We start from the raw sequence: 22,530 nt of genomic DNA, 5'->3' as shown, positions 1-22,530 counted from the left end.
TGTCCCTCTCCTGCTTTCTCTCTCTCTCTCAAAATAAATTAATAAACTTAAAAAAAAGAACAAGTCGATGTCCATTTTATTATCAAAATTGTATAGTTTTCTTATTTCTTTCAATCCTTGAGACCTAAATCTCTTTATCCTCATAAACTTCTTATGTTTGGGATAAGATGTGCCTTATTCAGAAGCCCTGTAATCGCAATCTAATTTTATACTAGAGCCTCATTTAGAGCTGCAGTAAGCATTTCAATATAGGAATAGTCTCTGATGATAGTTCTAGACATATTTTCAACAGCTGGAAAATGAAACTGTGTCATGAGTATCTCATTACAAGGCATATCAAAGAGTGCCCAGTGACTTGATATTTTAAGTTAAATTATTTTTATTAGTTTGCTTAACAAATACTTTCTGAAAAATTGACCAGATCAGATATCTATTTAATCTAATTTGGTTATTAAGGTAATTAAAATACCATATCAACTTCTTTTTGGTAAATTGTTTCAAGAAATAAGCTACCATGTCCATTTGCTACTGGTACTGGCTCAATTGAGTCTGCTTTTCTTTGAGATCTGAAACAGGCCATCATTTGAAGAGGTTCACTCACTCTGCAGTTGCTTTGGAGCATATAGATAGCAGCAGGTAGAGGCAGAGTGAAATTTTCATTGGAAAACATGAACTTTGCTGTGCTTCTGTTATGTTTACCAAATCCATACTAAAAGCCTGAAAGTCCACAGAAGTGGTGATTACAACAGGGACCTCTCCTCACCACCCTTACCATGTCAGTAAACTGATCCATGTAAGTTATCCTAATCAACTCAGGAGTTGGTCTTGGTCACTCAGGGTGAAGGTCTTGGTCAGCCCCCTTTGTGGGCAGGAGTGACTGCATCATATATGGTGAGCAAAACAGAGGATCCCAAAACATTCCAGCCTCACCCAAACCCTGAGAGGAGGGTAAAAGGCTGCCAGAAATGTATAGTTCTCCTAGAACTAATTGCACACACACACACACACACACGCGCACACACACACACACACACACATATGCACACACACACTCATTCACCTCTTCTGGCTTTATAATCCTCAGAGTGGAGTACATCTGACTTGCCAGAACTGAATTCTCCTCACACTGATTTGTGTGTGGGGTCCTCCTCAAAGTAGCTCATGAAAACGCCCCAGGGCATCAGCATAGTGGGACAGTTAAAGCCTCCTCTTCCTCTGCCCAGGTAATGTCCTAAAGACCAAAGCCCTTGGTGCCCTCTAGAATGTTCCAACTTGGGCTCTAGACCGTTTACGTTTAACTCAAAACCCAAGTAAAACAACCACAATCTTTATAGCTAAGCCTGAAAGACAGTGAGGTGCTTGCCTCTGAAGGGTGAACTGTTGGAAGTCTGTGTGGACTTCCCTGGTGTGTGTTGGATGTTTCTGAATTAACCATGTGGTAACATTGTATTTTGAATGATTCACCAATGCTTCTTTGTACTTATTTTTAATTCTTTCTTTCTTCAGAGTACTGTGGTCTGCGGTCTGTGTCCAGGACCTTAGTGAGAGGGGAGACTAAGAAGATAAAGCCTATCTCAGGCTTTGGTTTTTACTTTTTGTTTGTTTGTTTGCTTGTTTTTGGATCAAACTGGCAGGGAGGTGGCTATACTCTAAAAGGCAGAATTGCACCCTGTGTTAGGATGGTCCTTAGAGATGCTCCTGGTGCCGAAGGAGAGATAGAGGCCATTCAGACAGGAAGTTGTGCCTTCCTCCCAATCATGACCTACATTCAAAAAAGAGAGGCAATTTTCTAGAAAACCTAAGGTTCGCCTGCCATCTGTGGGCTCAGAGCAGAACTTAAGTTGGGGAAGTTGTGCTTTTTGTGCACTTGTGTTGAAGAACTCTCCCCATAGGTCTTTATGGGCCAGTTAAAGCCCATATGGTCCAGGGAATAAGGGGTCAATACCTCTTGTATTAGCAGCTATTAATAGCTCAGAGCAAATAGTGAGAAACTTGTTTGAAAGCCTATTCTGATTTGGGGAGAGTGTGGAGAGAGGCAGAGAAACAAGAAAAAATTGAGTCTGGAGGACATGTGAAAAGGGTGCAGAAAAGAAAGTTCTCGGTTGGTGAAATTTGCTGACAATTTCAGTTTTATCTTGTGGTGGCCCTTAGCCTAATGACCCAAGAGGTTTGGTTCTTTCTTGACCTTTCTTGTTTGATTTCATTTGTTTCATGATCGCTCTCAAGACTGAACACTCTTCTGAAGTCAGTGAGCACCACTCTGCCATGAATTTGCTTTTCTTTTCCCTTTTCCTCTTCAATTCAAAGGAGTAAACAAATTCAGGGGACTGTTTCATTAATTTTTTTCTTGCATTATTTCTTGAAAGAGTAGGTTATTATAAATTGAACTGTGCTCTCCCAAAATTCACATGCTCAAGTCCTAACCCCTGGTACTTCCGAACATGACCATATTTGGAGATAAGGTCTTTAAATAGGTGAAGTTGAGTTAAAATGAGGTCTTTAAAGTGGGCCTGAATCCAATATCACTAGTGTCTTTATAAGGAAAGGAGATTAGGACACACAGAGAGAGACATCAAACATGTGCACACAGAGGGGACGACCATGTGAGGGCACAGTGAGAAGGTGGTTGTCTGCAAGCCAAAGAGAGGACTCAGAAGAAATCAAACCTTGATCTCAGACTTCTAGTCTCCAGAACTGTGAGAAAATATATATCTGTTGTTAAAGTCACCCAGTGTGTAGTACTTTGTTATAGTAGCTGTACAAACTCACAAGAGGTCTTGACTTCTTACCTTGGACAGTAGATGACTGTGGGATTTTGGAAGCTCATCAAAGTGACATGGAGCTTTTCTGGTATCTCAGTGGCAATAGGGATTTTGCAGTCCTCTCGACTCTGAGAATAAAATATGCCTTCTGGGGAATATTTCAGTTCTTCTATGGTATATAATCCCATGCCTTGGATAAATTCTCCTTCAATCTACAGGCAAAAATTCCACAGTTTATAAGTATATGATACTGATTGAATGTATATTTCAATGTGACTGAAAATGGAACTCCAAACCATAGTGAGTCATTCTTGACAGCCTGGGGTGGACTTTATAAAGGGTTTTCAGGGTCTGGTGTTTGCCATCCTGCCTGGCCTCATCCCTAGTTCTTCTTGCCCAGGTGCCCCACACTCCGGGTACCTAACACTTGGCAAGTTCCAGGTAATTCTCAAGCCCACTAAATTTCACTCAGATCTCCAAGTCTTTGTTTTTTCATTTTTGTTTTTAATGTTTGTTTGTTTGTTTAGAGAGGGAATAGTGGGAGAGGGGTAGAGAGACACAGAATCCAAAGCAGGTTCCAGGCTCTAAGCTGTCAGCACAGAGCCCAGCATGGAGCTCAAAATCACAAACAGTGAGATCATGACCTGAGCTGAAGTCGGATGCTTAACTGACTGAGCCATCCAGGTGCCCCAGAGCTCCAAGTCTTTGTAAATGCGATTTCTCCTAACTCTCTTCAATGCTCCTCCCCTCAGCTTGTCTCCCTGGAGAACTCCTACTCATCCTCCAAGTTCCTGACTATTTGGAACGTGTGAATCCTCCTACCAGTTCCTGGCTGGATTTAGTAAGCACTTTGTCCAGGTTTACTGCATCTTGAACACATTCCCCCATCATGGTGGCTCTCAGACGGCATTTTCCTTGTTCACCTCTCTCCTCTTACTCTCTCTCACATTTATAAGCATTCTGAGGCCTTGACCTTCTTGTATTCTGTTATTAGTATGTGACTTGGTACATAGGTTCTTAATAAATGCCTGTTGAATTAGATGATAATTAGCTACCATTAAAGGAACATGAACTAGGGGCTCCTGGGTGGCTTAGTCGGTTAAGCGTCCGACTTTCCCTTAAGTCATGAACTCGAGGTTCGTGGGTTCGAGCCCCGCGTCAGGCTCTGTGCTGACTGCCAGCTCAGAGCCTGGAGCCTGTTTCAGAGTCTGTATCTCCCTCTCTCTCTGCCCCTCCCCTGCTCATGCTCTGTCTCTCTGTCTCTCAAAAATAAGTAAAAATGTTTAAAAAATTTAAAAAATAAGAAAGGGAAGGGGAGGCAATGGCTGGATGAGCTGTCCAGGGGTCTCAAACTTTACAGGCTTAAGATGAGTTTCAGGTGCAGGTTAAATGTGGAAGTTCTGTCTCAGCCAGTGCTTAATTCCTGAGTGCAGGACTCCGTGTTTCCAATAAATACTTATACAGTACTTCTGTTGTAGGGTATGAGAACCACATTTTGAGAAGCACAGAGGGATTAATAAAACTATTATACCTTATAAAGCCTAATGGCCAATCCAGCTAAACCAGTCTCTCAGGACTTACAATGCCGGGAAGCTGTTGGCAGATGAAAGTACCATGTGTCTGTCACGTGTGACATCAAGCTGCTCACCCCTCTGGGATGCTACTCAGGTGTACACTGAGCCGGCTGCCTTACTGCACCTTGGGGTGGTTGGCAGGCCTAGGGTGGGCCAATGTGGCTGGTCCACTGGACCCACTTTCAGTAACAAGGCTAGAAAAGAAACAAAGCTCCATCAATAGCTGGAAAGGTTTTAACTTGAAGTTTAAAAAGACTTTGGGTGCATTGGGGCACCTGTGTGTCTCAGTCTGTTAAGCATCTGACTTTGGCTTGGGTCATGATCTCAATGGTCCATGTGTGTGAGCCCAACATCGGGCTCTATGCTGACAGCTCAGAGGCTGGAGTCTGCTTTAAATTCTGTATCTCCCCCCCTGCCTCTCTCTGCCCCTCTCCCACTTGTGCTCTGTCTCTCTCTCGCAAAAATAAACATTAACAAAAAGGCTTTGGGTACATTAATTTTAATATTTAAGAGCTCAAAATCAGAGTTAAATTCAGCAGGAAGCAAAAATTGTGCTTAAGCATTTCTTTTTCTTTTATATTTCTCTAAATTGCACAGTCTGTTTAAATTTAATATTAATGTGAATATTAATGTAATTTTATTAATATGTATTTATATAGTGTTTCCTAAGTATGAACATACTAATATTCATGATGAACAATTAGAATGCACAGAAAATTATAAAGGAGGATAAGTCACACATATTCCCCATACAAAGACAATGATTGTTAACTTTTTAAAAAATTTTCTGGGGTGCCAGGGTGGCTCAGTCAGGTAAGCGTCTGACTTCAGCTCAGGTCATGATCTCCTGTTTGTGGGTTCGAGCCACACTTTGGGCTCTGTGCTGACAGCTAGCTAAGAGCCTGGAGCCAGCTTCAGATTCTATATCTCCCCCTCTCTCTGACCCTCCCCTGCTCACACTCTCTCTCTCTCTCTCTCTCTCTCTCTCTCAGAAATAAATAAAACATTAAAAAAAAATTCTTCCAATATCTTATCTATTTGTGTGTGTATGCAAACTATATAATCTACATTGCAGAATACTTGCACCAGGTATAAACACTGTTTGGAGGATTCTGAGAAATAATATTCCGAATGGAACTGACCAACAGTTCCTATAGTTGTGGGATGGTCCTGGTATCACACACCCAGGCCTGGGTTTATGCTGAGAGCAGCATCCATTTCAATGTCAGTCCTAAGGAGCTGTTCCAAGAGAAAATATAGAATGAAGAATATTATTTACTTAAAATAGATCTTTACTAAAATTATATACGTGTCCCTGCTTCTTCCACTGGGAGGATCAAGTTGATTATTGTGTATAGCATAGAAAATATGCCACCATTTGTGTTTACACTATCCAGGTGGTGAACACAAATGTTGCTCTTTACCTTATGAGCCCCAGTCAGACAGTCGGCTTCAACCTCAGAACAGGACACTCCATAGACAGAATGTGGTTAAGCTCACCTTCCTCCTTCTCCCAGTCCATATCTGTCTGGTAGCCTCTGAGAAGAGAAATCAGCAGTGAAAAGAAAAGGCCTTTTCCCCATAAGTGATCTCATTGTTCCTGGACTGTGGGGTCTGGAGATGGACAGAACACCTACCTCATGGCTGAAGGCCTCCCTCCCCTTCTTTGGCAAGGAGGGCGTGCGATCAGAGCTCTAAGAGTAGCACTGCAGACACAGGGCGAAGGTCCACTGGTGTCTGACTCCTCTCCTCTAGGATACGGTTACTGAAACGGGTCCGACTGTGTGTCCCTCCTGGTCAGCAAACAGCTGTGGCCCCAAGGAATCCCCGGGCCTCCCCGCCATGACCCATGACTGAGGGTTAACAGCGGGCACAGCAGAGCTCCTGTGCTCTCTGGGCATCTGTTCAGGTTGATGAGCGAGCACCATCTCTGCCCAGGTGTGATCTCAACCAAAGTAAAAATGTCTTTTACTTGAAAGAGACTAATAGATTCTTCAAGGGTTTTGCAATCTGGAAGAGATGATTAGTTAAGGAGAAATATACGCTGAGGGAAAAAAATGAAAAATGCCTTGCATGCTAGGTGGGCTTGCCCCTTTTTGTTTAGACCAAGCTTTCTACCTACATTCACTTATGCCTTTTACAAGCCATAGGTCATGCTTGTTTTGCTTTTTTTTTTTTTTTATTTTTTTCTGAGAGATAGAGACAGCATGAGCAGGGGAGGGTCACAGAGAGAGGGAGACACAGAATCCGAAGACAGGCTCCAGGCTCTGAGCTGTCAGCACAGAGCCCGACGTGGGGCTCGAACCCATGGACCGTGAGATCATGACCTGAGCCGAAGTCCGACGCTTAGCCGACTGAGCCACCCAGGTGTCCCCATGGGTCATGCTTTTTGAGAGATGCTTAAGGGCAGCTGCTAGCTGTGCTCTGAGGCCCTCTATTTTTTTAGGTTGCACTGTATAAAGTTTATTATTTTTAAACCATTTTTAGCTTTTTAAATTAAGGAGGCGTATAGATAATATTCATGTACTTTTTACATAAGTATCCAGACACATATGTTCATATGTGTATATGTGTGTGCATATATATGTATGTACTTTTACTCTGCTTTTTTGCCCAAATTATTGGGTGTCTCAGTATATTATGTCAGCTTTACTACCGGAGTAACCTGGGTAGGGCTTGAAATAATAATTCTAATGGTAATAATAATTATTATTATTCAAAATAGAGTAATCCTTTTTTAAAAAATATTTTTATTTCTTTTTGAGAGATATATATAGAGAGACAGAGCACAAGTGGGGGAGGGGCAGAGAGAGAGGGAGACACAGAATCCAAGGCAGGCTCTAGGCTCTGAGCTGTCAGCATAAAGCTCAACACAGGGCTCAAACTCATGAACCACAAGATCATGCCATGAGCCAAAGTTGGATGCTTAACCAACTGAGCCACCCAGGTGCCCCCAAAGTAGAGTAATCCTTTGATAGCAGGGCTGCTATTATCTCTGTTGGGGAGAAAACCAAGGTCCTGAGGCAGGGAGGGGAAACTTGTCTCCCAGAGCTAGTAGTGACAAAGCAGGGACAGCAACCCTAAGGTGTGTTTTACTTTACAGCCCCTGCTGTTATCACGCTCTGAGATAACGTCAAGTTTCCATGAACACAGATGTTGGTACATTGGTTTGCTCTTTTGGGAAAGCAGAAGTAAATGTTAATAAATGCTTTGTTTCTTGAATGGGCACCACCAATCAGCCTACGCACTGAGGGCATCACCCATCTGGATGTATCTGCCTTTTCCTGGCAAGGATGATAAAGAGAACATTCACCCAGTCCTCCCATCTTCCTGCAGGGTTTTTCCTCATGATTGGCTAAAGACGGGCCATAAGAATTTGGCAGGCATTCTAAAAATAAATACTTGAAATGACATCAGAAAAAGAAGGCACAGGAAACAGCAAAATGTTAAATATTTAAATCAATTCAAATGTAGTCTCTCAGTTTTGTAAACCTACTTCCTAATCCTCTAGGCAGGGTTTCTTAAAGTTGAATAATGTATGGAACCTCTTTGAGGAAATAAATATGCTTGTGGATCTCACAGTGTGGATGTCAATTATTTTTATTATAATGTTGTTTTAATATATGCTAACATAAAGCTAGGTAGCGTCTCCTTAGTTATAGCTCTTTTATACCTCCAAAGCAAAAATAAAATGACAAGGCAGACAAACTAATCTATATACCAATAAAATTCAAAATAACAACATTAATTTAGTTGGTTGATGATGTTGTTTCTCTGAAGCTAAATGCTGCTTGGAATGTGGGAAAAGCCTTGATTGCTCTAGCACACTTATGTTGAATCTCAGTGTGCTTCCTGTCTGCCAGTCAACAGATCAATTTCCTGTCCATTCTTCTTCTTTGATATGCCACTAGATTTTCATCTGCACTTCATACCTTGCCATCATCTGCTCTTCACCGGGCAAGAAAAAACACCAATTACCTATGAAGTCCATCTCTGCTCTTTCTAAAATATGTTTTAATGTTTATTTATTTTTGAGAGAGAGAGAGAAGACAGAGCGTGAGCGGAGGAGGTGCAGAGAGAGAGAGAGACACAGAATTTGAACCAGGCTTCAGGCTCTAGGCTGTCAGCACAGAGCCTGATGCTGGGCTCGAACCCATGAACCACAAGATTATGACCCAAGCTGAAGTCAGACACCTAACCAACTGAGCCATCCACGGGCCCCTCTGCTCTTTTCTTGTTGCCTTGACACAGAGGATACTTCTTGGTCCCAAATGTGGGCAAAGAGATCTCATGGTGATACTCCGCTTATAAAGTGGTCATTCTGATGATGTGAAATGCACTTTTTAAAATTTTGAAACATTATCAGTGAAATGAAAATAAGAAGGATTGAGGTGAAATCTTGGACCCTGTGATTGTACCCGGTGACCCCTAGTATCAGTGGGTCCCAGCTTGGCTTCCACCCTTACTTCAAATACAAATCAGATCATATCTGCCCTTACTTATTCATCTTAGCCTCAGAACACCTCTCATGTCCCCCCTTAGTTTCTCTTCCTTCTTTCCTATCATCCTCTCTTTGGGAAATGGTTTCTGACTTCTCATGTGTTAGGGAAATCTTTGTTTTTATACATCTATCTTTGCTGGTTCATCCATCTTTCAGTCACTGACCTTATTACAAGTGGGTGCCTTCCAAAAGAGGGCCACATCCAAAGCAAACCTAAGTTACAAGGTTTCTGCCTACTCACATATCAGGTATTCTTCTCCTTATTGTGTCCTGACCTCATACTTCTACGCATAACTTTACACTCAGCAGTCTGATAGTCTCCTAAAATAAGTTTTCCCTATTTAAGAGAGTGAGATACTGCAGAGAACAATTTCATTCTTTTGTGACCTCCTGAACTCCTTTCTTTGTATGGAGAATTCTCTCACATTATATTCCTTGGTAGGGTCACCTCTATTGAAACTACTGCCAGATACAAATTTTTCCAGCTTTTTTTTTTTTTTGCCTTATAGAACATTTCAAAATACATAAAAGTACAGAGAATAGTGCACTAGCTCCCCTTATCGAGCTTCAACAATAAACATTTATACCCCAAACCCACCCCTCTGCTATCTTTCTTACCTCTTCTACTTTGTTCCCTTTTGCTCTCTCTGCTTCAGTCCCCCTGACTTGCTGCAGCTTCCTGCGCACAGTAAACCAGCTCCTTCTGCCCTCAAATACCTGCACGGCTTCTTTCCTTGCTGCGTTCAGGGCCAGACTCAAGGACTCATTCATTGTCTGCTATAAGGTCAAGCTCTCTGTGTTTCACTTACTGTTATGCCCTAAGTGCTTGTAGCAGGATCTGGTACATTGTAGGTCCTCAGTAAATGTTTAAGTCAATGTAGGATCGATAAAATAAGTGTGAAGAGGTCACACAAATTTGCAACTTTTCTTATGATGATTCTTCATTATAAAATATCAGAATATTTCTAAAAATATTTTGTTTCCTTTGTGTGTGTGTGTGTGTGTGTGTGTGTGTCCCTGCTTTATCAATGTGGGAGGTTATGCCTTGTCATGTGCTGGGTGTCTCTCTGCCACCTGGGCTTGCAAGGTAACTAGAATCTGGTTAAAAGATGAAGGATAGATTCAGTCACCTACGTGTTTTAACCAAATTAGGACTTCCCAGAGTGTTTTCCTTGGGTGCTGATTCTACAGTATATTAAGAGGGTTTTATTAATTAAAATGTTTTCATAGTTAAGTAAGCTTGGGAAAAACACTTTAGCAAAGTTAAAGAGGTTTCTTTACTGTGGGGCTTGTCAGAGCCTTTATTATTCCAATATGCATCATATGCCTCTATGAGTGGGATGTAGTCGGCAACATTTTCCAAACTTCTTGGCTGTAGAATCCCTTTTTTTTTTTTTTTCTTCCACTGAGAATGTCATGGAACCATTGTTTTAAGGAATATACTTTGGGAATCCATGGTTCATATGATATATGGGCATCTTCAACAGGCTGAAATTTTCTCTTTTCATCTAGGTGTTTGTCTTGGTGGGTGACTAATGGTTAATTAGTGGTTTTCTGGACATTGGAGGGTAGGGAAGAGAGAGGTCATGATGGTGGCTTTGTTGTATGATCTTTGTATGCCACCCATTGATTCTGTGAGATGGGTGGTGTTTGGGTGAAGTTTTGCAGTAGAGGAAACTGGTCCTTAGAGAGGTTAAAAGACAAGCTAAGCTCTCCCTGGAATTAGATGTCCTATTAGTGATGGGATTAGTCTGCACTTCTCTGCTATGCTGGGGTGAGAGCAGGGAGGGATTCTCTCACCTAAGACAAAGGGAGGTTGCTAAAGGTACAGGTTTTATATGCAACAGAACATTATTTATGAAAAACAGCTCAGGATATCAGAAAAAGCATCAAATGGGAGCCTCAGAAAACTGGACTTGGAGTCTTGGCTCTGCAGGTAATTAGCTAAGTGATCTGGAACCAGCCACTTGACTTTTCTTGGACTCAGTTTTATGTTCCATAAAAGGGGTAGGACAAGGTCTCTTCCAGCATTATCACAGAGGGACTGAGAAATGAAAGAGAAGTCACCTGTACAGCCTTCCCAATGATGTCTATTCCCATGGACGCCGCCGTGAAGACAGCTTTGGCACCATGATGGTGCTTGCTTCAGACAGGTGTATCTATGACTGGGGGATGTCTAGTTCTTGACTAGCCACCTGCCAGAAACAGGAGAAAAATATTCTTTATTTCATTGGCTTTAAATCTCCCCTTCCCCACAACTAAAAACCTTTATTTCCTTTTTGAACTGAGTATAAAAACCTGACTATCCTATTGGGACAAACATTTAAGACAGCATCTTGGGTTTATATGTAGGTTATGAGTTTGAAGATTTTAAATGGCACCGTAAAAGATATGCTGCCTTTCAGGATCATGTGGCCAACCAAAGAAGCTTTTTGTACTTTCTTTTATACCAGTTTCATAGGAGCTATGTGGGAGTAGAGTCACTCTGGGACATCTCATTTAGTATGACACATATAGGCAAGGTTGAGGTCCTGATCTTACTGTTTCACCTTTATCTTGTGATTTACAGACAATTTAGCAGACGGTTTCTTTTGTGGGACATTTTGCAGGCAAAAGGATTTTGTTGTAAAGAAGCAGGATATGTTCAAAGAAGGCCCTGTGCACTTTTGTAATTTCCCAATTCTGAGCACACTATTCAATAATATTATTTCTTTAAAGAAAGTAAGTTCTCCCTATTTCTCATTGGGAGACAAACTTTGTCTTCCCACTCCTTGCCACCCCTCCTGTGGCTCTCACATTTATGATTCAAGTGTCATATTCAACAAATTCTTATTTAATATGAAAAAAAGAAGGGGAAATTCCCTATTGCAAATAATCTCTTGCTCTTTAAACAGTATTAGAGGGGCACCCGGGTGGCTCAGTCAGTTAAACGTCTGACTTCAGCTCAGGTCATGATTTCACTGTTTGTGAGTTTGAGCCCCACATTGGGCTCTGTGCCTGGAGCCTGCTTCGGATTCTATGTCTCATTCTCTCTCTACCCCTCCCCCACTTGTGCTCTGTCTCTGTTTCTCAAAAATAAATAACTGTAAAAAAAATTTAAACAGTATTAGAAATACTTCTTTGAATTAGTACATGGAATGGCCAGGCATGTGTAATTCTAAGTAGAATGTGAATTCTACAAACATAATTTCTCATCCTATTAAACACATCCATTTCAAACCGAGGATCTGAATTAGCATAGTATTGTTTTGAGCAGATGCCATAAAGCTGAAAAGTATTCTTTCTTTGAAAACTGGAATCACATTTTTCAGAACACCTGATTCTTGTATGCAGGAAGAATAATATCACATATTTCCTCAATTCTAACACCCATTGCCTTCACCCTGCAGTTCTGCATTCCTGAAATCATGAGTCTTAGAATTGATCTGTGCATTTAGAATGATGGTATTTCTTCTGCTCAACAAGAACACAGCTGCTAGGCTGACAGTAAGGTGCTACACTTTTCTATAGTGGAGCAAATGGACACTTTTCTCACCTGAATCATTTTGGTGTGATGGCCTTGTCCCATTTCACAGCCACCATGAGTCACCAGGACAGAGCCATCAAAAGAGATGTGGGTTAGAACAGTAGCCTGGGGGAAATAATTGCACCAGTTTGGAGACTGATAGGGCCAAATGTTGCTGAGAGTTTAGCTGAGGTTGTCAGATGAAGAGTTTTGCTTTATTGAGCCAGTGTCTCACTGTTCATTCTGGAGAAGAAAGCCATTATAGGAAGCAATGGACAACCCATTCCAATAAATCCCAGACTTGAAAACTGTCATTGTCAATGTATGAATGGTGGCTCATCTCCCCTTCTACCAGTCTCCTGTTTCCTGGAGGCCTTGTGTAATTGATTTAGACCTCTCCAAAGCCCCAACTTGCACAACAGTCTGTTACTCTTCCCTTGCAGGACATGAAAATTAATTTTAAAGCAAATAGAACCTTTATGAGTAATTTCCAGGCACAAAATGACTTGGATACTAGAGGAGCTGGAAGATCCTTGATATGTTTTAATGGTTTCCAAATGCTGCTGACCTTCAGGATTATGGTAGGGAAAAAGTATGGGTCCCATTCTGGAAGTCCCAACTCAGTAGAAGATTGGAGGAAGAGCTATTTTTTAAGCTTCCAGGTGATTTTGGTGATTGGTCAAGTTTGGGATCCATGAGTTAGTCCAAATTCTTCACTTTGCACATGAGGGAATAGAAGTGTAGGAAGGAGGAGAATGCCTAGACCCAGGTGCTTAGTTTGTAATAGAGTCAAAACTAGAATCCACAACTCTTAGCTTGGGCCCAGTGTCCTCCACACCCATGCCAGGCTGCCTCCTTCAAACTAACTACTGGGCTGGCTGTTCCAGTGGTAGAATCCACAGTCTGTGTGAGTGGCTCTAGGGACCAGGGTATGGCTGGGCTATGTTGCTGTGCTGGGTGGTTCTGCAACTCACTGGAATTTTTCTTTACAACAGTCCCTCTCATGTGCTGGTGCATGTGGCCCAGAATCCTGCATGGGCTTCCTTGGGACCTCTACACCTTGTGTTGATGCCTGTGTCCCTGCTACCAAGCACTGAAAATATCAACTAATTTACCTATGCCAGTTTCCTGCATCTGCAACTGTATTCTCAGAACTCTCAAGTTTTCTCCAAGAACTTTTAAAAACTTTGTGTTTCACCTTATGATAATCTAACAAGAGTAATGGATAACAAGATGACATTGAGTATTGCCACATGCTTTCAGAGCCCATGTTAGATTTTATGTTGATTGTATAAGCACCAAGTAGGACTACTTTAATAATGGGGTATATTAGAGATAAGAGGTAGGACGGTGAGTCATCACACCATACAGAGGCATTTGGCATAAAGACTTGAAAATGTCCTCATTGGGTGTTATGCGGAGCGAAATAAGTCAGGCAGAGAAGGACAAATATCATATGCACGTATAGGAGGATTAGGAGGAACTTAATGGAGGACCATGGGGGAGAAGAAGGGGGGAAATGGTGGGGGAGAGGGAGAGAGGCAAACCATGAGAGACTCTTGAATGATGAGAACAAACTGAGGACTGATGGGTGTTGGGGGGAGGGGGAAGATGGGCATGGAGGAGGGCACTTGTGGGGATGAGCACTGGGTGTTATATGGAAACCAACTTGACAATAAACTATTTGTAAAAAAAAAAAAAAGAAAAAAAGTCCTCATTTTATGAGTGAGGACATAGTTTTTTTAATTAATTTTTTAAAATTTATATCCAAGTTAGTTAGCATATAGTGCAACAATGATTTCAAGAGTAGATTCTTTAATGCCCCTTACCCACTTAGCCCATCCCCCCTCCTACAACCCCTCCAGTAACCCTCTGTTTGTTCTCCATATTTAAGAGTCTCTTACGTTTTTGTCCCCCTTTCTGTTTTTATATTATTTTTGCTTCCCTTCCTTTATGTTCATCTGTTTTGTATCTTAAAGTCCTCATATGAGTGAAGTCATATGATATTTGTCTTTCTCTGACTGACTAATTTCACTTAGCATCATACCCTCTAGTTCCATCCACGTAGTTGCCAATGGCAGTATTTCACTCTTTCTGATTGCCAAGTAATACTCCATTGTATATATACCACATCTTTTTATCCATTCATCCATCGATGGACATTTGGGCTCTTTCCATACTTTGACTATTGTTTTTTGTTTTTTTTTTTAATATATTTTTTATTTTATTTCTAGGATAGAGAGAGACAGCGTGAACAGGGGAGAGTCAGAGAGAGAGGGAGACACAGACTCTGAAACAGGCACCAGGCTCTGAGCTGGCAGTCAGCACAGAGCCCGACGCGGGGCTTGAACCCACGAACCGCGAGATCATGACCTAAGCGAAAGTCGGACGCTCAACCGACTAAGCCACCCAGGCGCCCCATACTTTGACTATTGTTGATAGTGCTACTATAAACATTGGGGTGCATGTGTCCCTTCAAAACAGTATATCTGTATCTCTTGAATAAATACCTAGTAGTGCAATTGCTGGGTCATAGGGTAGTTCTATTTTTAATTTTTGAGGAATCTCCATACTGTTTTCCAGAGTGGCTGCAACAGTTTGCATTCCCACCAGCAGTGCAAAAGAGATCCTCTTTCTCCACATTCTCGCCAGCATCTGTTGTTGCCTGAGCTGTTAATGTTAGTCATTTTGACAGGTGTAAGGTGGTATCTTATTGTGGTTTTGATTTGTATTTCCCTGATGTGAGGGACGTTGGGCATCGTTTCATGTGTCTGTTGACTATCTGGATGTCTTATTTGGAGAAGTGCCTGTTCATGTCTTTAGTCCATTTCTTCAATGGATTATTTGTTTTTTGGGTGTTGGGTTCAATAAGTTCTTCATAGATTTTGAATACCAACCCTTCATCTGATATATCATGCAAATATCTTCTCCCATTCTGTTGGTTGCCTTTTAGTTTAGCTTTAGTTTCACATTGTTTCCTTCGCTGTGCAGGAGCTTTTTATTTTGACAAGGTCCCAATAGTTCATTTTTGCTTTTATTTCCCTTGCCTCCAGAGACATGTTGACTAAGAAGTTGTTGTAGCCAAGGTCAAAGAGGTTCTTGCCTGCTTTCTCCTCGAGATTTTGATGGCTTTCTGTCTTACATTTAGGTCTTTCATCCATTTTGAGTTTATTTTTGTGTATGTTGTTAAGAAAGTAGTCCAGGTTCATTTTTTTGCATGTTGCTTTCCAGTTTTCTCAGCACCACTTGCTGAAGAGATTGTCTTTATTCCATTGAATATTCTTTCCTGCTTTGTCAAAGATTAGTTGGCCATATGTTTGTGGGTCCATTTCTGGGTTCTCTTTTCTGTTCCACTGATCTGAATGTCTGTTTTTGTGCCAGTACCATACTTTCTTGATGATTACAGCTTTGTAATACAGCTTGAAGTCTGGGATTGTGATGCCTTCTGCTTTTTATTTTCCCCTCAAGATTGCTTTGGCTATTTGGGGTAGGATGTAGTTTTAAAGAAGCAATGTCATCTATTACATTAAGTTAACATTCCTATTTTCTTACTGGCATTTATAATACTATTTTTAGGTAATTTCCAACATTATTTCTATTTCATAAAGGCTTAAGAACTATAAGAAGTTTTTTCCTTGCTTTGAGGTTATACATAGTTAAATAACATTAAAGTAAATAATTTAAGTGGTCATTGAGAATAAACAAAATTTTTTCCCTTTAAAGGGAGTCTACATGGGCCTCCTGGGTGGCTCAGTCGGTTAAGCATCCGACTTCAGCTCAGGTCATGATCTCATGGTTTGTGGGTTTGAGCCCTGTGTCGGGCTCTGTGCTGATTGCCAGCTCAGAGCCTGAAGCCTGTTTCATATTCTGTATCTCCCTCTCTCTCTGACCCTCCCCTGCTCACGCTGTCTCTCTCTCTCTCTCAGAAATAAATAAAACATTTAAAAAAATAAAAAAAAAAAATAAAGGGGGTCTACATGTTATTCTGGCTTGAGAAACATTACCTAGGAGAAACTCAGCACCTGCTCCCAGAAGTGCAGCATTCTCTTCCTGGCTTTCACCTCTCTCCCTCTCATTTTGCTTTCTACCTTGTTAGTGGACTCCAAGGGTAATTTGGTAAGAGACAGCTTGGCCACAGCTCATTCATACCATGAAGGGGGACTCCTGTGTTCCTTCCTTGGCACGGGTTTGTTGAGGGGACATTTCAGAGATCGATAAGGATAGAAGGAAATGAATAATAAAAGACAGAATCAGAAACAGAACCCAATGAAAAACTGTTAAAGATGAAAGTAAAGAGAAGGCATAGCAGTCATTGAGCTTTAATATAGTAAGTCCAAGTTCCTGTGTGAATGGGGCAGCTCTGCCTGTTCTCTCGTGTTTCCTCAAATGACCTCACACCTGACACTAAAAATTTAGGAAGGACAGAAAGAGATCCTCTTATTTCTCCCAATTCTCTCATGGATTTGAAATTAGACCCCATACTCCAATACTCATGTCTGGGGCCCTGCTCGAGGTCAGACCCCTTGAGCTGGACTTTATCTGCTCATCACTTTTGAGTCCCTGGTACTGTGTCGCACCAGGTCTGCCCTGATACCTGTAGTCCCCAATGCTTGCCTAAATCCACTTTGTTTCCTGATTTAGGAACTCGCCCTGGTTTCTTCCCAGAGGGGACTATCCCCAGTTGCACACAGTTGCCGTTTTCAGACAATCAGTCATGTGGAAAACGGTTTCTGGTGAGAAGAAGACACCTCTCTCAACCTCACCTGACTGTAGTCAGCTATGGGGACCCAGTGGTAAATTTTCTGGGGACCATGGCAAGCTCCCTCTTCTTCCAGTAGTTCTTTTTGTTAAACTCCTTCACAGTGAGTTCCATAGCATAGAATGAAGATTTCTCCAGACTTTTTTTTTTTTTCCCAACATCTTCCCAAGGGCTCTGGATTAAATGTCTGCTTACAGGATGTTTTGCTAATCCTCTTATACGTGTTCATTTCTTTAACCTGAAGGACAACAACATGGATTTTAAGGGCATACGTTTATTCTATTAGCAAAGCAGGCATTTTGTTACACACCTGATATGAAGAAAGTTTTTCTAAAGAATGGCTGTAAATATGCAAGTGCAAGTCTACATGTATAAACATAGCAATTATGACAATAATTATAATAACAGTAGAAACTACTGGTGAACACTTCATATGTTCCAGACTGTAGGCTAAGTGTATTATCTCAATTAACGTCACCATAACTCTGAGAAATAGCAGGTACCAACTATTATGAGCCCTGTCATAAGTTTTGTTAGTGGTGAGACAAAATTTTGACTCAAAATTATTCTACTCACACAAATTTCCTTTTTCTTAACTGTTCAAATTAGCTCCACAAAATCTTGAGCTGTGGTAGAATGTTTGCATAAATGGCAATCATTCCATTCACTGGATTCATGCCCTCAGGTTGTTTTACCCTGACTCTGGGTTTGGCCATATGACTTGCTTGGACAATACATATTAATACAGGCAGACACCTGAAAAGGGCTTGTGCATTAGGGTTGGCCACATTCTTGCCACTCTTGGGAACTCTGTAACCACTCCCATAAGAACTACTCTGCGTTAGTCTACTGGAGGATGAAACTCTGAAGCTGAAATGATCCTTCCCAGCTGAGATGTCTCTTAGATTAATCAGCCCAGTGATCACCAGGCATGTAAGTGAGGCTGTCTTAGACCATAAAGCTCCAGTTCAGCTGGCTCAGACCAGAAGAGCTACCCAGCTGACCCTCAGAACCAGAGGAAATGTTTTCTGTTGTTTTAGTCCATTACATTTTGTGGTTGACTTGTTAATATCAAAAGCAAACTGATACACACAGTGTACTTTATTTCTTTGAATCTGTTTAGAAGCGCATATAATGCTATATGTAGGTACTCAAGATATATTTGAACCAATGATGTCAAAGTTTTGTTAGACGGCTCTCACTTATTACCTCTTCAGATGGTAAGTTACACTGAGATGCCACAGTGTGTAAGCTCCCACTACCACTGAGCCTTGGGGAAGCCAAATCCTCAAAGACAGTGTTGGATGGCAAATTTGTTTTGCAAGGCCTACCTCTGCACTGGAAATTAGGAATATAATATGCATTTTCAGATTTCTGCACAAAGAACTTCGTTACCTGAATGAAAGCAAAACAAAACAAAACTTTTCATCTATCAAATATTCAAAACCACTTAACCAAATTTTATCTCTAACTAGAATCTTTACAGAATATATCTACTTTATATGACAAATATTCATGTGAATAAAGGATGGCACAAAGAGCTCAACTGGTAGCCTATGGAAAAGGCATACTTCTTACTGACTCAGACTCATCAGGAGTGCATCTGCTATTAATATTCAGCATCAGCAGCTCTGATCACACTTTTGTTCATGAATCCAATCTGCAAAGTGGTATCAGTAAAATCTCCTTCTCAGTAAAACCATGCTTCTATGCAAACACATGATCACAGTTGTCAGTCTCCCTAACCTATGGACATGATTGGATCTGACAGTTACTTGGAGGGACATGGAAGCTGATGCCCAAGTTGACTACGATCCCAACAGAAAGTCCTGATCAGTTTTAGACAGCATCCAAACATGCCTTGCAAGAGGTATGGAATTTGGCAATTTGGTAATGTGGTAATTTAACACTGAACAATGTTTTAAGCAGTTTCCTAAAACTTTTGATCTCACTCACTTTGTATTTTCTAAGGAGTGGGTGGTGGCCACCAGTTATCAGCATGTCATCACCACGCTCTAGGAAAGACTGATTGGGTGGCCAGGCCTATACGAAATGACTCTGTTAATATGCTGGATGCTTCATAAGTTGTAGAAACAAAGAGATGGGGGATGAGGGTTTGAGATAATCAGGCTTAGTGGTTTTCAAAGGGGGCAGTCACATACTTTAAACATTTTAGGAGTTTGTGGGGACACTAAAATTAACAAAAAAACCCCAACTCACCCCATGATTACTATTATTATTCCGGTTTAGTCATGTCCAAGAATTTATATATCCAAATTATACATTACTTGGTCATAAATTGCTTTCCTTTAATTTTTTTAATACACCATTGTGTGATAACTTTGTAGTTATGTGTATAAGCAGGTTATATTATTATGAACTTTACTTTGGGATATTAAAAGAAGCATTAAAATACCATAGGAGGATGTGAGGCTGGAAAGGTTGAGAACCAATGATTTGTTGAACTCAGCCTCCTTTGCATTCAGTCCCCCACCACTCACAGAATGCCCACTGAGGACTCCTCTGGCTTCTGAGGTGATGCTCCCAGTGTCTGCAAACTTATAATTACAAGACAGGGTTTCCTATTGTTGCAAAGTGCCAATGAACTAAGGTATTCACAGTTTTTCCTTCTGTAGTGGTAGCCTGGGACAAGTTAAATTTGTCTTGAATATTCAGTGAAGTTTGGTAGTTACAAGGTTCACAAAAGTCATGCTATTCCTGTGTCTGCTTTCCATCTGCATGATCTGCATGATGCAGAGGCTAAGTGAACATTCCCAGGAGCAGCAGACCCTGGTTTATTTCATGACAAAGCATGTCCCCTGTAAGGTTAGGTTTTTGACCCTCCCTCCACTCAGATTATCTCAGCTTGATTTATTTTAATGATTTAAAACATAAACATTTTAAAGAATTAAAGTCAAGAAAAAATAACACATGTTATGTCTGAGTCAAAACTTACAGTGATTATATCTATTTTACACAATAATCTTACAAGACAGGTAGAGATTACTTTCACCAATTTATGGCTGAGGAAACTGAGGTGGCTTGTCAAGGTGACCTTGTGAGTGAGTGGCAGTTCAAGAGCAGGGCTTGAGCACAGATCTTCTGGCCCAGGTCCACCGTTCTTCACCATATGCTAAACACACCCTTTGGAGATGAATGGCTATGACCAGTGGAGCAAAAGCCATGGTGCAGGACGAGAAGGACATGACGGCATCTGCACAGCCAGGATTGCTGACATTCACAGCTGTTATGATGACTCTTACTTGTTGGAGGACCATGGCAGTGACAGCTCCTAGGGTTGGGGTTTTGGAGTGGTGGGGGTCTGGAGCTGATATCCAAGAAAGAATTCTTTTTTTTTTCTTTCTTTTTTTAATGTTTTATTTATTTCTGAGAGATAGAGACAGCGTGAGCAGGGGAGGGTCAGAGAGAGAGGGAGAAACAGAATCTGAAACAGGCTCCAGGCTCTGAGCTAGCTGTCAGCACAGAGCCCAATGTGGGGCTTGAAACCATGAACCGTTGAAGAGCCTAAGTAATGCCATTTTGAGATTAAGACCCCCATTAAGAGCAACCTCGGGCTGCATGTAGCCCCAGTTCCAGGAAAAACTTCAGCTGAAGCCTCCCTGGGACCACCCTCAGGTCAGCCAATCAAAAGAAGCTAAGAAAGATAGGAGAAACACTCCTGTGGTCTGAGTCAGGGTCTGGGGACTATAGATAACTACTTGCCTGAACCCCACGTAGGCCCTTTAAACTCACCTCATAATTGGTCATTTTCAAAGGATTCTCAAAGGTCATGATTGGGTCCCGCCAAAAGTAACAAACACCTCACAGATACTGAATGGTCAAAACTGTTGCCATGGGTGTTGTACAATTATGATTGGTGCTTATGTGATGATGCTATGCGTACAATGTGTGCATTGTAACACCCCTGATCCTTACCCCATAAAAACCCTGCTTGCTATTGTTCGGGGCTTCACTCTGCTGCCGCTACGCCGGTTGACGGGTGAGCCCCTGCTCGAGCTTGTAATAAAGACCCTTATGTACTTGCATCGGTGTCACCTCCTGGAGGTCTCTGGGGACTCATGATTCAGGCATAACATTGTGAGATTCTGACCTGACCGAAGTTGGACGCTTAACCGACTGAGCCACCCAGGCGTCCCCCAAGAAAGGATTCTTGAGACGTCTTTGTTGCCAAAAGGTGATTTTATTAAAGCATGGGGACAGGACCAGTGGGCAGCAAGAGCTGCACTGGGGTTGTGAGGAGTGATTGGTTATAGGCTATGGAGTTAGGGGAGGTTGAGGCAAAAAAGAGAGTCTTCCTGAAGGACTTTCATATGCTAAAGAGGACTCATAAGATACCAGAGGTCTTGCTGTTGTCAAGCTAAAGTTATGTTCCCCTCTAGTAAGGCATTAACATTAAGACAATAGGGAGTTCTTAGAGAAATGTTCTACTCTGAATTTTACTCAAGTATTTGTAAATGGTCTGCAGGTTATAAGGAAATTTAATTTTATCTACCATTTCTTTCTTAAAATTGTTTTTTAAAATGTTTTATTTACTTTTGAGAGAGAAAGAGAGAGCGACAGAACATGAGCGTGGGAAGGGCAGAGAGAAGGGGAGACACAGAATCTGAAGCAAGCTCCAGGCTCTGAGCTGTCAGCACAGAGCCTGACACCAGGCTCGAACCCGTGGATCGCGAAATCATGACCTGAGCCGAAGTTGGACGCTTAACTGACTGAGCCACCTAGGTGCCACCATTTCCTTCTTATCTTTGTTTCCCACATAACTATGGAGGGGAGGGGAATGCTGGGGTTCCAAGAACCGGAGTCTGTAGGTTTCTGGAGATTAGGCTGTTGATAAGATTGTCTTTTTTCCTTGTAATTTACTAAGACATTTGTAAAGTGATGGAGACTCATGTCCTGCATGATTGTGATCTCTCTCAGTTAACCTTTGGTTTTCCCCTTTCCTTTGTTCTCCGGCAGCCAGGTGTGCCTGAGGGATGTGACACAGACCCCACTTGGGGCGGGGTGGGGTGGTGTTTGCATAAGCTTGCTTCATTAGCAGAGCGGGCCTGGTTACTCCAAACAGTCCTCCAGTTCTTTTCATGTGTCAGGTGATTCTACTGCACAAATTCCTGCAAGAGGTAAGTCCCTGAAGCCACATAAGTGCAGTTTAATTCTTCATGGTGTTTATTTCTTCACCCATGTATCATCATCCAGCCCTCCGCCTAGTCAAAGAAACTCAGTAATTCAGCACAATGAATTGTTGTTTGTTGCGCAAACATCACCATAATCTAATTTGAGAACATTTTGAGCATGCCCAAAGAAACCCTGGGTCTACAGAGCAGTGACTCCTTATCTCTTTGCAGTCCTCTAGTGCTAGACAACTACTAATCTACTTTTTGTCTCCACAGATTGCCTGTTTGAAACCTTTC

The 22,530-nt window shown here is 41.6% G+C and overlaps 1 pseudogene; it reads right to left on the bottom strand.

Moving 5' to 3' along the window:
- The window catches only part of LOC120220680, a 68,505-nt pseudogene that overhangs the window by 499 nt on the left and 45,476 nt on the right, over positions 1–22,530 (bottom strand).

The sequence above is a fragment of the Hyaena hyaena genome, unplaced genomic scaffold, assembly GCF_003009895.1.
Source record: "Hyaena hyaena isolate Hyena2069 unplaced genomic scaffold, ASM300989v1 scaffold_724, whole genome shotgun sequence".
Classification (NCBI taxonomy): Eukaryota; Metazoa; Chordata; class Mammalia; order Carnivora; family Hyaenidae; genus Hyaena; species Hyaena hyaena.
The sequence above is the reverse complement of the archived record's forward strand: the minus strand, read 5'-3'. Positions and strand labels throughout refer to the sequence as shown.